General features: G+C 55.2%; 1 non-coding gene across 1 annotated transcript; it reads left to right on the forward strand.

Annotated features, from left to right (window-relative positions):
* The first annotated feature begins 12,702 nt into the window (after nucleotides 1-12,702).
* Nucleotides 12,703-12,774, forward strand: TRNAQ-CUG (transfer RNA glutamine (anticodon CUG)). The gene has a single exon. It is a non-coding gene; the product is annotated as a tRNA-Gln (tRNA).
* Nucleotides 12,775-13,371: the final 597 nt, after the last annotated feature.

Below are 13,371 nucleotides of genomic sequence, written 5' to 3' on the forward strand. Positions count from 1 at the left end.
CAATGGGTTAGGGCTCTAGAACTTGCTACCCTGATAGTTGGGATTCTTGCTGCTGCACCTGATGTTCACAAGCTTGGCCCTTTTGCTTCCTACCACACTTTTCCTCTGGCCCACATGGTGCTTTAAGAAAGGAGTGCCAGGGCTGGGATTAATAGTCAGGGCTTGGCAGGAGGGAGGAAGAGTCCCAGGCTGGAGCCCCACACACCTTCCCTCCTCCTGGCACCTAGAGCAGAGGCAGCCCAGCTCTGTCCACTGGATACATCGGCAGAGTAGGTGAGTTCATGTAAATACAGTCTGGTCCCAAAGCCTCCTCCCAACCCTGGTCATCAGTAGCTGCCAGGGGAGAGCTCATTCACACCTCACTTACAAATCATCATTTGAAATTCTAAGGTTGGCCAACACTGCCGAAGCCAATGCACCAATATTGTCAGCAAACACAACAGCTGGGTCAGGAAACCCGCTTTGTCCAGACTTTCCAAACCTATTTTACTTTCTCAGGTACAAGTATTTTTCATACGGTGTATCTGCATTTAAAGTGTGTGTTAACGTTTCAATTTCCATTCAAATTTGCAACTAATGACAACATTGGCAGCGCTGCATGTAACTACCTGACCACTGAGGGAGGGAGTGTTGGGGAAATTCGGGGAAGGGGGTGCACAGCCCCCTGGCTGGGGGGCGTATAGGGAATGCCCAGTTTCACTGAACTGAGTCTCCTACTGCAGCACCTCAGTTGGTTACATCAGAGAGGAGCTGCAGTGTCTAGGCAGTGGGATGCCTGTGCCTTTAAGAGCCCAGCCCTGGGAAGCCCATGCTGAGAGGTGCTGCCTGTGAGAGGGGAAATAAAAAAGCCCTCTGCTCCCCCCACCCATGTTTGCAAACACTGGAGTCTCAGCCCACCAGGATAACTGTTACCCCTCGGCCCCTGCCTGTGCCGGGGTTTAACTCTCTGGCAGCGCCAACCTCTGGGCTTAACTCCGGCTCCTTCCCCCCTCCCTGACTTTGCCCTTCAGTCCCTCTCCTAACTCTGCCTCCAGCTGCATGACCCCCCGAATAGTCAATTTCCACCCCCTGCTGAGACCCTGGCCACCCCCTCCTCTGATTTGCCCCCCTTTGCCTCTTTTTAATCCCTGTAAAAAGTAGAGGGTGCTGGGTCCCGTTCTCTGGAGGGAGGGCTGGGCGCCTGGCCCCTGCCTGCCCAGTGCTCAAAGTGCCCCATGATCTTGTGGATGTTTTCTGAGTGCTGCAGGGTCACCTGAAGTGGGAGACAGACACGGTTAGGAGGTGATGCAGCCAAGGGTGCCTCACCCAACACTGAGATGCAGCCACCTCTGGGTTGAGTTACACAAGTCAGCAAATGAATTTGGAACAAGAAATGCACTGAAAGGACCGAGGCTGCTGCAGGAGGTGGAGAAAACCAGAAAAAGCAGTATCCCTGGATCCCAGCCCTGCCCCTCCCCAACTCTACCTTCTAATCTCCACTCCCCTCCCACATGTGAGGGGAGAACCCAGGAGTCCTGGTCCCCAGCCTTGCCCACCCCATATTTCGATATGGCTCCATCCAACGGCTGCCCCCACAATTGCAGGGCAGTGCCATGGGGCAGACTGGGGCCTGCCTGTTTGCACAAGACGGGCGATGCCAGTGCTCCAGGATGGGGAGAGAGGATGCTAAGGGAGAAGCAGGCAGCAGACAGCTCCCATGACAGAGCAACAAATACTAGGGGGTGCTGTGCTGCAAGGAGTGAAGGGGGTTGGCAGGGAATGGGAGGATCTTCCCTCACAGCAGGTGCATCTGTCTCCATCCCAATTCCTCCCCAGCCCTACCAAAGCCCAGGCTAATCCCGGCCCAGCTACCAGGGTTAAATTTGGCCTGGATTCCCCAGCTGCTGGGGATGGGGCCTGGGGCTGGGAAGCATAAGCCTCTACTCCCCCTTCCCCAGACACAGTTGCATGGGTACAGACCAAAGGAGCCTGCAGCACTGCTGCCTAGAGGAAACTGAGTCACCAGCCACTGACAGACACATCATGGCTCTCCTCATCCTCATCCTCTTTTCTATATACAACTTGGGGAAGGGAGGTGGGGTAAACTCAGGACAGTTGCATAGTTAACCTGTGGAACTCCTTGCAAGAGCATGTTGTGAAGGCCAAGACTATAACAGGGTTCAAAAAAGAACTAGAAAAGTTTACAGTGGATAGATCCATCATGGGCTATTAGCCAGAGTGGGCAGGGATGGTGCCTGTAGCCTCTGTTTGCCAGAAGCTGGGAATGGGCGGCAGGGGATGGATCACTTGATGATTCCCTGCTCTGTTCATTCCCTCTGGGGCACCTGGCACTGGCCACTGTCAGAAGACAGGAGGATACTGGGCTAGATGGACTTTGCGTCTGAACCAGTCTGGCCGCTCTTATGTCTCCCTTGGAGCAGCAGTGACCCCCAGTGGGCAGTCAGGGTAATGCACAGAAGGTGTTTTGCTTAGCGCAGCAGTGACACCAAGTGGCCAATCAGGGTAACACACAGAGTATGTATCCCTGGAAGCAGCAGTGACACCTCGTGGTCATTCAGGGTAATGCACAGAAGGTGTTTCCCTTGATACAGCAGTGACACCCAGTGGCCATGTGGCGTAATGCACAGCGTGTGTCTGCCCTCTACGAGCAGTGACACCCACGGACCAGTCACGGTAATGCACAGAGTGTGTTTCCCACCAACCTGGGTAATGCACAGAGCATGTTTCTGTGAAAGTAGAATGAATTACATTGTGAAAATAGAAAGGATTAAAGAAATGCTGTCTGTACCTTTAAGCAAAACTGTTGGAATGCTGCAATCCAGGTGTCAGGAATACAGACAGTAACATAGAACAATTGCACCGTTCAAGGGCAATTGGTGAAGTATTAGCCTTAGATCAATAAGAGTTAGTAAGGAAGTAGGATATGCATGCTGTGCCCCAGGTGAATTTTACTGTTTTGCTTTCTTTGTCCCTTTGTCTAATTCCCGTTCTTTTATCTGTATAACTAAGATAGTTTGTGTCTTGCATAGAGCTCACATGATCTGGGTGTTATTAGCAGAGCGCTGTGCTAATAACACAGATTGGTCTGACAAACTGTGAGTCCTGAGTTTAACTCTGACAGGAGCAGCTGTTCCAGCAGGGGCGGGGTGCTGGGTTCCCTCCCCACCTCTGTGAGGGGAATGGGGTGTGGCCGTTCCTGCAGGGGCGGGGCGCTGGGTTCCCTCCCCAGCTCTGCAAGGAAACTGGGGAGCATCTGTTCCTGCGGGGGTGGGGCGCTGGGTTCCCCTTCCAGCTCAGTTAGGGGACAGGGACGTGGTATTTCCTGCGGGAGTAGGGCATTGAGTTCCCTCCCCAGCTCTGCCTGGGGACTTGGGAGCTGCCATTCCTGCAGGGGCTGGGCTCTGCCTTCCTTCCCCAGCTCTGCCAGGGGACTGCGGAGAGGCCGTTTCTGCGGGGTGTGGGCGCTGGGTTCCCTTCCCAGCTCTGCGAGGGGTCTGTGGGGCTGCCGCTCCCGCGGAGGCGTGCACTGCGTTCCCTCCCGAGATCTGCGAGGGGACTGGGGAGAGGCCATTCCAGCGGGGGCGGGGCGCTGGGTTCCCTCCCCAGCTCTTTGAGGGAAATGGGGAGCGGCCATTCCTGCGGGGGCAGGGCGCTGCCTTCTCTCCCCACCTCCCCGAGGGGACTGGGGAACGGCATTCCTGTGGGGCCAGGGTGCTGGGTTTCCTCTCCAGCTCTGCGAGGGGACTGGGGAGTGGCTGTTTCAGCGGGGGTGGGGCGCTGCCTTCCCTCCCCAGCTCTGCCAGGGGACTGGGGAATGGCCGTTCCTGTGGGGATGGGGCTCTGGGTTTCCCCTCCAGCTCTGCGAGGAGACTGTGGGGCCGCCATTCCAGCAGTGGCGGGGAGCTGCTTTCCCTTCCCAGCTTTGCGAGGGGACTAGGGAACAGCCGTTCCTGCGGGGGCGGGGCGCTGTCTTTTCTTCCTACCTCTGCAAGGGGACTGGGGAGTGTCCGTTCCTGCGGGGGTGTGACGTTATTGATATAAACTCGGACTATATAGAACATGGTTTGCAACCAAGGTCCTTTAATGGCACCAAATCTTATGTAAAGGGGGTCATATAAGGTGTCTAAGACCAGGTTCTAGGTTGCTGGTTATGATTATGCTGTCTGTATGTCTGTATCATTATGTATCTGAAGTTATGAATATTGGCTGTATACTATCTATCTTTCAAACTTGTGCTGTGTTACTGGGAGAGATCCCAGACAAGTGAGTGTTAGCCCTGCTTAGCCTGCTTGATGGCCCATTAAGAACCATCAGCTACACAATTAACCCATTGAGAGGAGGCAGATATGCCTTGTGACTCAGCAGGGTGTGCAGAAACTGGCCCATGTGACTGCAAACTCCATTTTGCTATAATTTTCCACAGTAAGAACAAAGAAGTGTTCTTACACCTGGAAAAGTCTATATAAGGCTGATGCCTCATCTCCATCTTGTCTTCAATCCTGCTTCTTACCTCTGAAGGGACTTTGCTACAAACTAAAGCTCTACACAAGGGACTGATGACCCATCCCAGTGGGGGATGTTCTCCAGAGACTTGATTTAAACCTGCAGTTTACTCCATCACTGCTACAAGCCTGAACTAAGAACTTTGCCATTACTGTATGTAATTGATTCCTTTTAACCAATTCTAGCTCTCATCTCTTTTTCCTTTTATGAATAAACCTTTAGATTTTAGATTCTAAAGGATTGGCAACAGCGTGATTTGTGGGTAATATCTGATGTGTATATTGACCTGGGTCTGGGGCTTGCTCCTTTGGGATCGAGAGAACCTTTTTCTTTTACTGGGGTGTTGGTTTTCATAACCATTCATCCCCAGCACGGGTGGCACTGGTGGTGATACTGGAAGACTGGAGTGTCTAAGGAAATTGCTTGTGTGACTTGTGGTTAGCCAGTGGGGTGAAACCGAAGTCATTTTTGTCTGGCTGGTTTGGTTTGCCTTAGAGGTGGGAAAACCCCAGCCTTCGGCTCTGACTGCCCTGTTTGAGCAATTGGTCCTGAATTGGCACTCTCAGTTGGGTCCCATCAGATCCGCATCGTCAGAGAGGGCGGGGTGCTGGGTTCCCTCCCCAGCTCTGCGAGGGGACTGTGGGGCCACCATTTCATCGGGAGTTGGGAGCTGTTTTCTCTCCCCAACTTTGCGAGGGGACTGGGGAGCGGCTGTTCCTGCGGGGGCGGGGCGCTGAGTTCCCTCCCCAGTTCTTCCAGGGGACTGGGCAGCGGCAGTTCAAGCGGGGGCAGGGTGATGGTTTCCCTCCCCAGCTCTGCCAGGGGACTGGGGAGCTGCCGTTCCAGTGGGGGCAGGGCACTGAGTTCCCTTCCCAGTTCTTCCAGGGGACTGGTCAGTGGCAGTTCAAGCGGGGCAGGGTGATGGTTTCCCTCCCCAGCTCTGCGAGGGGACTCTCTAGGGGTCGTTCCAGCGGGGACAGGGCTCTGCCTTCCCTCCCCAGCTCTGCGGGGGAGTGGGTAGTGGGCATTCCTGCGGGGGCTGGGCGCTGGGTTCCGTCCCCAGCTCTGCGACGGGACTGGGGAGCAGCCGTTCCTGCGGGGGCGGGGTGCTGAGTATCTCCCCAGCTCTGCCCAGGGACTGTGGGGCCGCCATTCCAGCGGGGTTGGGGCACTAGGTTCCCTCCCAGTTTTGCAAGGGGACTCTGGAGCGGCCGTTCCTGTGTGGGTGGGGCGCTGCCTCCCCTCCCCAGCTCTGCGAGGGGACTCTGGAGCGGCCGCTCCTGCCGGGGTGGGGTGCTGGCTTCCCTCCCCAGCTCTGGGAGGGGCGTGAGGAATGACGGTTCGAGCAGGGGAGGGGCTTTGGCATCCCTCGCCATCTCTCAGATGAGCCTGGGAAGTGGCGGTTCCAGTGGGGTCGAGACGCTGGCTTCCCCCGCAGCTCTGAAATAGGTCTGGGGAGTGGAGGTTTGAGCAGGGGAGGGGTGCTGGTTTCCCTCCCCAGCTCTGGGAGGGGACTGGAGAGTGGCCATTTGAGCGGGGCCTGGGCACTGGTTTCCCTCGCCAGCTCTGGGAGGGGACAGGGGTGTGGCCATTCGAGCGGGGGTGGGTCGCTGTGTTCCCGACCCAATTCTGGGAAGGGACAGGAGAGAGGAAGTTGCAGCGGGGGCAGGACGCTCGCTTCCCTTCCCAGCTCTGCGAGGGGCCTGGGGAGTGGCAGTTCCAGCGGGGGTGGGGCGCTGGCTTCCCTCCTGTCATAAACAGATGGTTAAGGGTTAATGTCACTTTTACCTGTAAAGGGTTAAGAAGCTCAGTGAACCTGGCTGACACCTGACCGGAGGACCAATCGGGGGACAAGATACTTTCAAATCTTGGTGGAGGGAAGTCTTTGTTGTGCTGTTTGTTTTGTTCTTTGTTCGCTCTTGGGGCTAAGAGGGACCAGACGTGCAACCAGGTTTTCTCCAATCTTTCTGAATCAGTCTTTCATGTTTCAAAGTAGTAGGTATAGCCAGGAAACGTGGATTAGTCTTCTGTTTGTTTTCTTAACTTGTAAATGTGTCTTTTGCTGGAAGGATTTTTACCTCTGTTTGCTGTAACTTTGAATCTCAGGTTAAGAGGGTGGGGGAGATCCCTCTAGGCTATATAAATCTGAATACCCTGGAAAACATTTTCCATCCTGATTTTACAGAGATAATTTTTACCTTTTCTTTCTTTAATTAAAAGCTTTCTATTTTAAGAACCTGATTGATTTTTTCCTTGTTTAAAGACTCAAGGGGATTGGGTCTGAACACAGCAGAGATTGGGGGGGAAAAGGACGGGGGGGAAGGTTAATTCCTCTTTGTTTTAAGATCCAAGGAGTTTGGATCAGTGTAGCCTCTCAGGGTAACCCAGGGAGGGGAAAGTCTGGGCGGAAAAGAGGGGGGAGAAGGCTAATTTCTCCTTGTGTTCATATCCAAGGGGTTTGGGTCTTGGGTTCCCCAGCGAAGGTTTTGGGGGAACAGGATGGTAAACGGGAATGTGGATATGGAAGTGGATATTACTGCAACTGAGGTAGAGGCCGTACTTGAACAGCTCGATGGGTCGAAGTCGGAGGGCCCGGACAATCTCCACCCGAGGATATTAAAGGAACTGGCGCGTGAAATTGCGAGCCCGTTAGCGAGAATTTTTAAGCAATCGATAATCTCGGGTGTTGTGCCGTATGACTGGAGGATTGCTAATGTAGTTCCTATTTTTAAGAAAGGGAAGAAAAGTGATCCGGGTAATTATAGGCCTGTTAGCTTGACGTCTGTAGTATGTAAGGTCTTGGAAAAAATTTTAAGGGAGAAAGTAGTTAAGGACATAGAGGTCAATGGTAATTGGGACGAATTGCAACACGGATTTACTAAAGGTAGATCGTGCCAAACCAATCTGATCTCCTTCTTTGAGAAGGTGACGGATTACTTAGATAAAGGAAATGCGGTAGATATAATTTACCTAGATTTCAGTAAGGCGTTCGACACGGTTCCACACGGGGAGCTGTTAGTTAAATTGGAAAAGCTGGGAGTGAATATGAAAGTTGTAAGGTGGATAAGGAACTGGTTAAAGGGGAGACTCCAGAGGGTCGTATTGAAAGGTGAACTGTCGGACTGGAAGGAGGTCACCAGTGGAGTCCCTCAAGGATCGGTTTTGGGACCGATCTTATTTAACCTTTTTATTACTGACCTTGGCACAAAGAGCGGGAATGTGCTAATAAAGTTCGCGGATGACACAAAGCTGGGGGGTATTGCTAACACGGAGAAGGACAGGGATACTATTCAAGAAGATCTGAACCACCTTGTAAACTGGAGTAATAGAAATAGGATGAAATACAATAGTGAAAAGTGCAAGGTCATGCATTTAGGAATTAATAATAAGAATTTTGGATATACATTGGGGGCGCATCAGTTGGAAGCGACGGAGGAAGAGAAGGACCTTGGGGTACTGGTTGATAGCAGGATGACTATGAGTCGCCAATGTGATACGGCTGTTAAAAAAGCAAATGCAATTTTGGGATGCATCAGGCGGGGTATTTCCTGCAAGGATAAGGAGGTGTTAGTACCGTTGTATACGGCGTTGGTGAGACCCCATCTGGAATACTGTGTGCAGTTCTGGTGTCCCATGTTCAAGAAGGATGAATTCAAACTGGAACAGGTTCAGAGACGGGCTACGAGGATGATCCGAGGAATGGAAAAACTGCCTTATGAAAGGAGACTCAAAGAGCTTGGCTTGTTTAGCCTGGCCAAAAGAAGGCTGAGGGGGGATATGCTCGCCCTATATAAATATATCAAGGGGGTTAACGTTAGGGAGGGAGAGGAATTATTTAAGTTTAGTACTAATGTAGCCACGAGGACGAATGGGTATAAACTGGATATTAGGAAGTTTAGACTTGAAATTAGACGAAGGTTTCTGACCATTAGGGGAGTGAAGTTCTGGAATAGCCTTCCGAGGGAAGTAGTAGGGGCAAAAGACTTTCCTGGCTTTAAGACAAAGCTTGATAAGTATATGGAGGGGATGTTATGATAGGATCGTTAATTTGGGCAAATGATCTTGAATTACCACCAGACAGGTCTGCTCAATGGTCTGCGGGGAGATGTTGCATGCGATGGGTACTGAGTTGCTGCGGAGAACTCCTTCTTGGGTGCTGGCTGGTGACTCTTGCCCACATGCTCAGGGTTTAGCTGATCGCCATATTTGGGGTCGGGAAGGAATTTTCCTCCAGGGCGGATTGGCAGGTGCCCTGGAGGTTTTTCGCCTTCCCCTGCAGCGTGGGGCACGGGTTGCTTGCTGGTGGTGTCTCTGCAGCTTGAGGTCTTCAAACCATTTTTGAGGATTTCAACAACTCGGTCCTGGGATAGGGGTTGTATAAAATTGGATGGGTGGGGTTCTGTGGCCTGCCTTGTGCAGGAGGTCAGACTAGATGATCAGATTGGTCCCTTCTGACCTATGAGTCTATGAGTCTATGAGGAAGTGTGTCAAACACTATATTTTTGGCTGGTGGCAGCGTGCCAAATTTAAGCTGGTAATTGAGATTAAAAGTGATCATGCAGGTCCCCACTTTTTGGACGCTAAAGTTCAAAGTGGGGAAAGAACCTTGATACCCCCCAAAATGGACCCTGCCTGGGTGGACTCACTGTGGGAAGCACATGGAGGGTCAGAGGATGCTGAATGCTCCAAGGTCCCAGGAGGTAAAGACTTGTGAGCTTCTTGCCCTAAAAACTTCTGCTCCAAGGGAGAGGAGGCTCCTCAAAGTCCTGACTGGTTTTGTGGGGAGCAGTTCCAGAGCATCGCCCAGGGACTCTGTGACAACTGGTGGCAGAGGTGAGATGTACTACACCACGTGAATGGCGCTGCTTGCAGTAAGTGACTGGGGAGCAGTAAAACAAAGGAGGGATAATGAGAACCAGGCGTGCTGAAGGCTCAGAGAGGGACGGTTTCAGGGAGCAATTAACCTCTGTGTGTGTGTGACCAGCGAGAAGGACTGTTGGAGTAACAGGGTCCCCCTGAGGAGTGCAGCGGACAGTCTCGGGGCGGACGAGCTTGCCACTCTGCCCTGGGAGAGAGGATTTTTGCAGTAGCAGGGTTCCCCTGGGGATGGCAGGAGCAGTCCCAGGGGCAGAGGAGTCTGCAGCTCGACCCTGGCAAAGAGGTGGTGACCACGAGAAGGGGCTGCCACACCAGGGGTTCTTCCTGGAAACCATGAGGGAGCCAAGAGCACACAGGCGTGTGAGTTCAGAGCCACTTGGGAACGGTGAAGTGATGGCCTATCACCATCTCCTTGAGAAGGACATTGTGATCCTGTGCGCAAAGAGGGTTACGCACGGGGAAGTTCACCAAGGCACAGTTAATCGTGAGTGGGAGGAGAAAGACATGTCTGAGGAGCAGATTCCTTGACCCAGATGGGGCTACAAAAGGATCTGGGAGCAGCTGGAGCAGCAGCCAGACATCCCCGAGAGTCTGGTCTCCAAACAGATGATGGTTTTCACCATCGGGTTCCCCATCAGGGGACCGAAGACATATGGGATGGGAGCAGAGCCTGAGAGTGCGAGAGGATCATGAGAGCAAGAGCCTGAGGAAAAGGTGCAGGAGAAACAGCTGCAGCATGGACTGGGGATGGTGGAGCAGAGAGACATAGGGGGCTGCCCAAGGGTCAGTGGGGAAACATGCATGAGGTGGCAAGACCCTGGGACAGAGAGTACTGTGGTGGTGCAGTTGCAGATACGGAGGGGCTGTGGGACCTGGGTGAAGCCCCCCAGGGTGAAGCCCCCCGTCCTGCATATGGCCTGGATCCCTGTGCAGACCCAGGAGGGGTCTGGCTGGCTGGTCGTTGGGGTTCTCCAGGATATCGGCTGCGAGGCCCTGTTGGGAGGTGACTGTGTCTCTTTGGGACAGGATCCAGGCCCTGCTCCTGTAATGGCCGAGGATTTGAATTCAAATCCAGGGAACCAATTGGGTAAGACGGAAATGGTCTGTGAAAATGCAAATGACGTGGCTGGCAGGGGGGAGGGGCTGATGGGCTCAGGATACCTGCCTACCTGTAACCAGCCCCCTGGGGCTGAGTGGGAGGGAGAGATGCTCCCCACCCCCCCTGCACACCGGAGAGGGGGCTCACGCTGGCTCTGAGGCTGTGACCAAAACAAGGAGCTCGCTGCCTGCCCCCACTTGAACTGCCACTCCCCACACCCCTCCCAGAGCTGGGGAGGGAAGGCAACGCCCCAACCCCGCTCAGACCGCTACTCCCCAGGCACCTTCCAGAGCTGAGAAGGGAAGCAAGTGCCCTGCCCCCGCTCAAATTGCGTCTTCCCGCACCCCTCCAAGCGGTGGGGAGGGAAGCCAGCACCCCGCCCCCGCTCAAACCACCAGTCCTCAGGCCCCTTCCAGAGCTGGAGAAGGAAGCCAGTGCCCTGCCCCCACTCAACCGCCACTGCCCGCTCCCCTCCCAGAGCTGCGGAGGGAGGCTAGCGCCCCGTCCCGGCTCGAACCGCCACTCCCCAGTCCCCATCCAAAGCTGGGGAGGGAAGCCAGCGCCCCACCCTTGCTGAAACCGCCACTCCCCAGGCCCCTGGCGGAGCTGGGAAGGGAACCTAGCGCCCCGACCCCGCAGGAAAGACCGCGTCCCAGTCCCCTCTCAGAGCTGGGAGGGGAACCCAGTGCACCAGCCCCGCAGGAACGGCTGCTCCCCAGTCCCCTCACAGAGCCAGGGAGACAACCCAGCACCCCGCCCCTGCTCAAACTGCTGCTGCCCAGTCCTCTGGCAGAGCTAGGGAGGGATGGCAGCGCCTTACTCCCGCAGGAACGGCCACTCCCCATTCCCCTCGCATTGCTGGGGAGGGAAGGCAACGCCCCGCCCCCACTGGAACGGCCGCTCCGTAGTCCCCTCGCAGAGCTGGGGAGGGAACCTAGTGCCCCGCCCCCGCAAGAACGGCTGCTCCCCACTCCGCCTGCAGAGCCGGGAGGGCCCCCAGCTCCCTGCCTGCCCATGGACGTCCGCTCCCTAGTACCCTTGCAGAGCCGGGGAGGGAACCCAGCGCCCCGCTCCCACTTGAACTGCTGCTGCCCAGTCCCCTGGCAGAGCTGGAGAGGGAAAGCAGCACCCTACCCCCACTGGAACGGCTGCTCCCCCATCCCCTCGCAGAGCTGGGAGGGAACCCAGTGCCCCACCCCTGCAGGAACGGTCACTTCACATTCCCCTTGCAGACCTGGAGAGGGAAGGCTGCGCCCCTCCCCCACAGGTTTGCACACTGGCCATGGCCAGGAGCGCAGCACAGAAGCTGCTCCAGCCCTGCAGCCTGCGGGGCAGCGCAGTGGGGCTGGGGGCAGCACGGAGCAGGCAGGGCCCAGGTGGGCGGGGGGCGGAGACACAAGTGGGGTGGACACACTCCTGCCGGGAGCTGCCTGATTCACCCCTTGCCCGGGAGCTGCACGAGGGGCCCAGATCATGGCTCGGCTGCAGACCTCGGAGCCCAAGCTGGGCCCAGGAGTGAGGGGATGGGGGAGCTGGGGGTGTAGCAGAGGTTGGAGCCGAGAATTGGTTGGAGATGGGGTTGTGCCACTTCCACTTGGCGGCAGGGGGGGCCCTCCTGCTTTTTTTTTTTCCCTCCACCCCCCACATCCCAATATTTCATCTTTGACATCTGGTCACCCTAGCCTGATATGAAGGAGGATGTCTGGACCAAAGGGCCAGGGACTGGCCTTTGCTAGAGAAACCACTGTCAAGTTTTAGCCAATTAGGACAAGTCAGCAAATAAGAACAACCTCAGGTATCAGTAACTGCTACAGGTTGCAAATTCCTACATGTAGCAGTTTCTGGCACTACACCTGCGCAGCTCTGCTCCCCGGCTTTTCTCGGGCTCCTGCTCTCTCCTTAGCTCTGCCCCACTCTCGTCCAGGCAGTTCCAGCTCACATGGAGGATGGGACCCGCTGGCCTGGTGACTCTCTCATTACACTGCCTGGCCTGTCAGAGCTGCTAACTTGGAGCTTTGGCCTCTCCCCATTGTTCCTGGGGACTGTCGGTCTCAGGGTCCTGATTTCCCATTGATCCTTCCCCCTTCTATTGGTGCTGGGAACTAGCCAACCAACGCCCCCCACACACACACACACATTAAGTTTTAGTAAAGGGCCAAGAGCCCCCTTACACAAGCCAGCCCCATGAGGGTCACCGATGTGCAGAGAAGGCAGCCTAATATGGTCCCATGGTGTAATGGGCAGCACTCAGGACTCTGAATCCTGTAATCTGAGTTCAAATCTCAGTGGGACCTTGTGTTGGCTTGTGGTCATAGGCGACAGGTTATATACATTTGCGGTGCTCAGGCTCCAGGAACTTTCAGGGCTGGGGGCCCTGCTCCAGCAATATTTGGAGCTGGGTCTCTTCCCCTGGCCCTGGCCCCTGCCTGCCACCCCTCCCCCTGCATGTCCCCTACTGCTGACCTGTGTCCCTGCCTGACAAAAAGCAGCGTGCACCTGTTCCCTGCCTGCTCCTGCTGCTGGAGTAGAGGGATTCTGGGCAGAACTGCTGTCTGCTGCCCCAGTGTCCTAGTGCCCACCCACCACTAATGGCAAGGCAGGCTGCCCTGAGCCTCTCCAATGCCCTCAGCCCCAACTCTCATCCCTCTGCACCCTGATCCTCTGCCCCAGTCCTGAGCCCCCTCCTACATCATGAACCCCTCATACTCAGCCCTGCACGCCCTCCTATCCCTAAACTCCCTCCCAGAGCCTGCACCTCTCACCCCTTCCTACAACCCCACCCCCTGCCCCAGCCTGGAGCCTACACCCAGCACCCAAACTCCATCCCAAAGCCTGCATCCTGCACCCCTCCTGCACCTAATCCCCAGCCCAGGATCTGCACCCCAGACCTC

The sequence above is a fragment of the Gopherus flavomarginatus genome, assembly GCF_025201925.1.
Source record: "Gopherus flavomarginatus isolate rGopFla2 chromosome 13 unlocalized genomic scaffold, rGopFla2.mat.asm SUPER_13_unloc_1, whole genome shotgun sequence".
NCBI lineage: Eukaryota > Metazoa > Chordata > Testudines > Testudinidae > Gopherus > Gopherus flavomarginatus.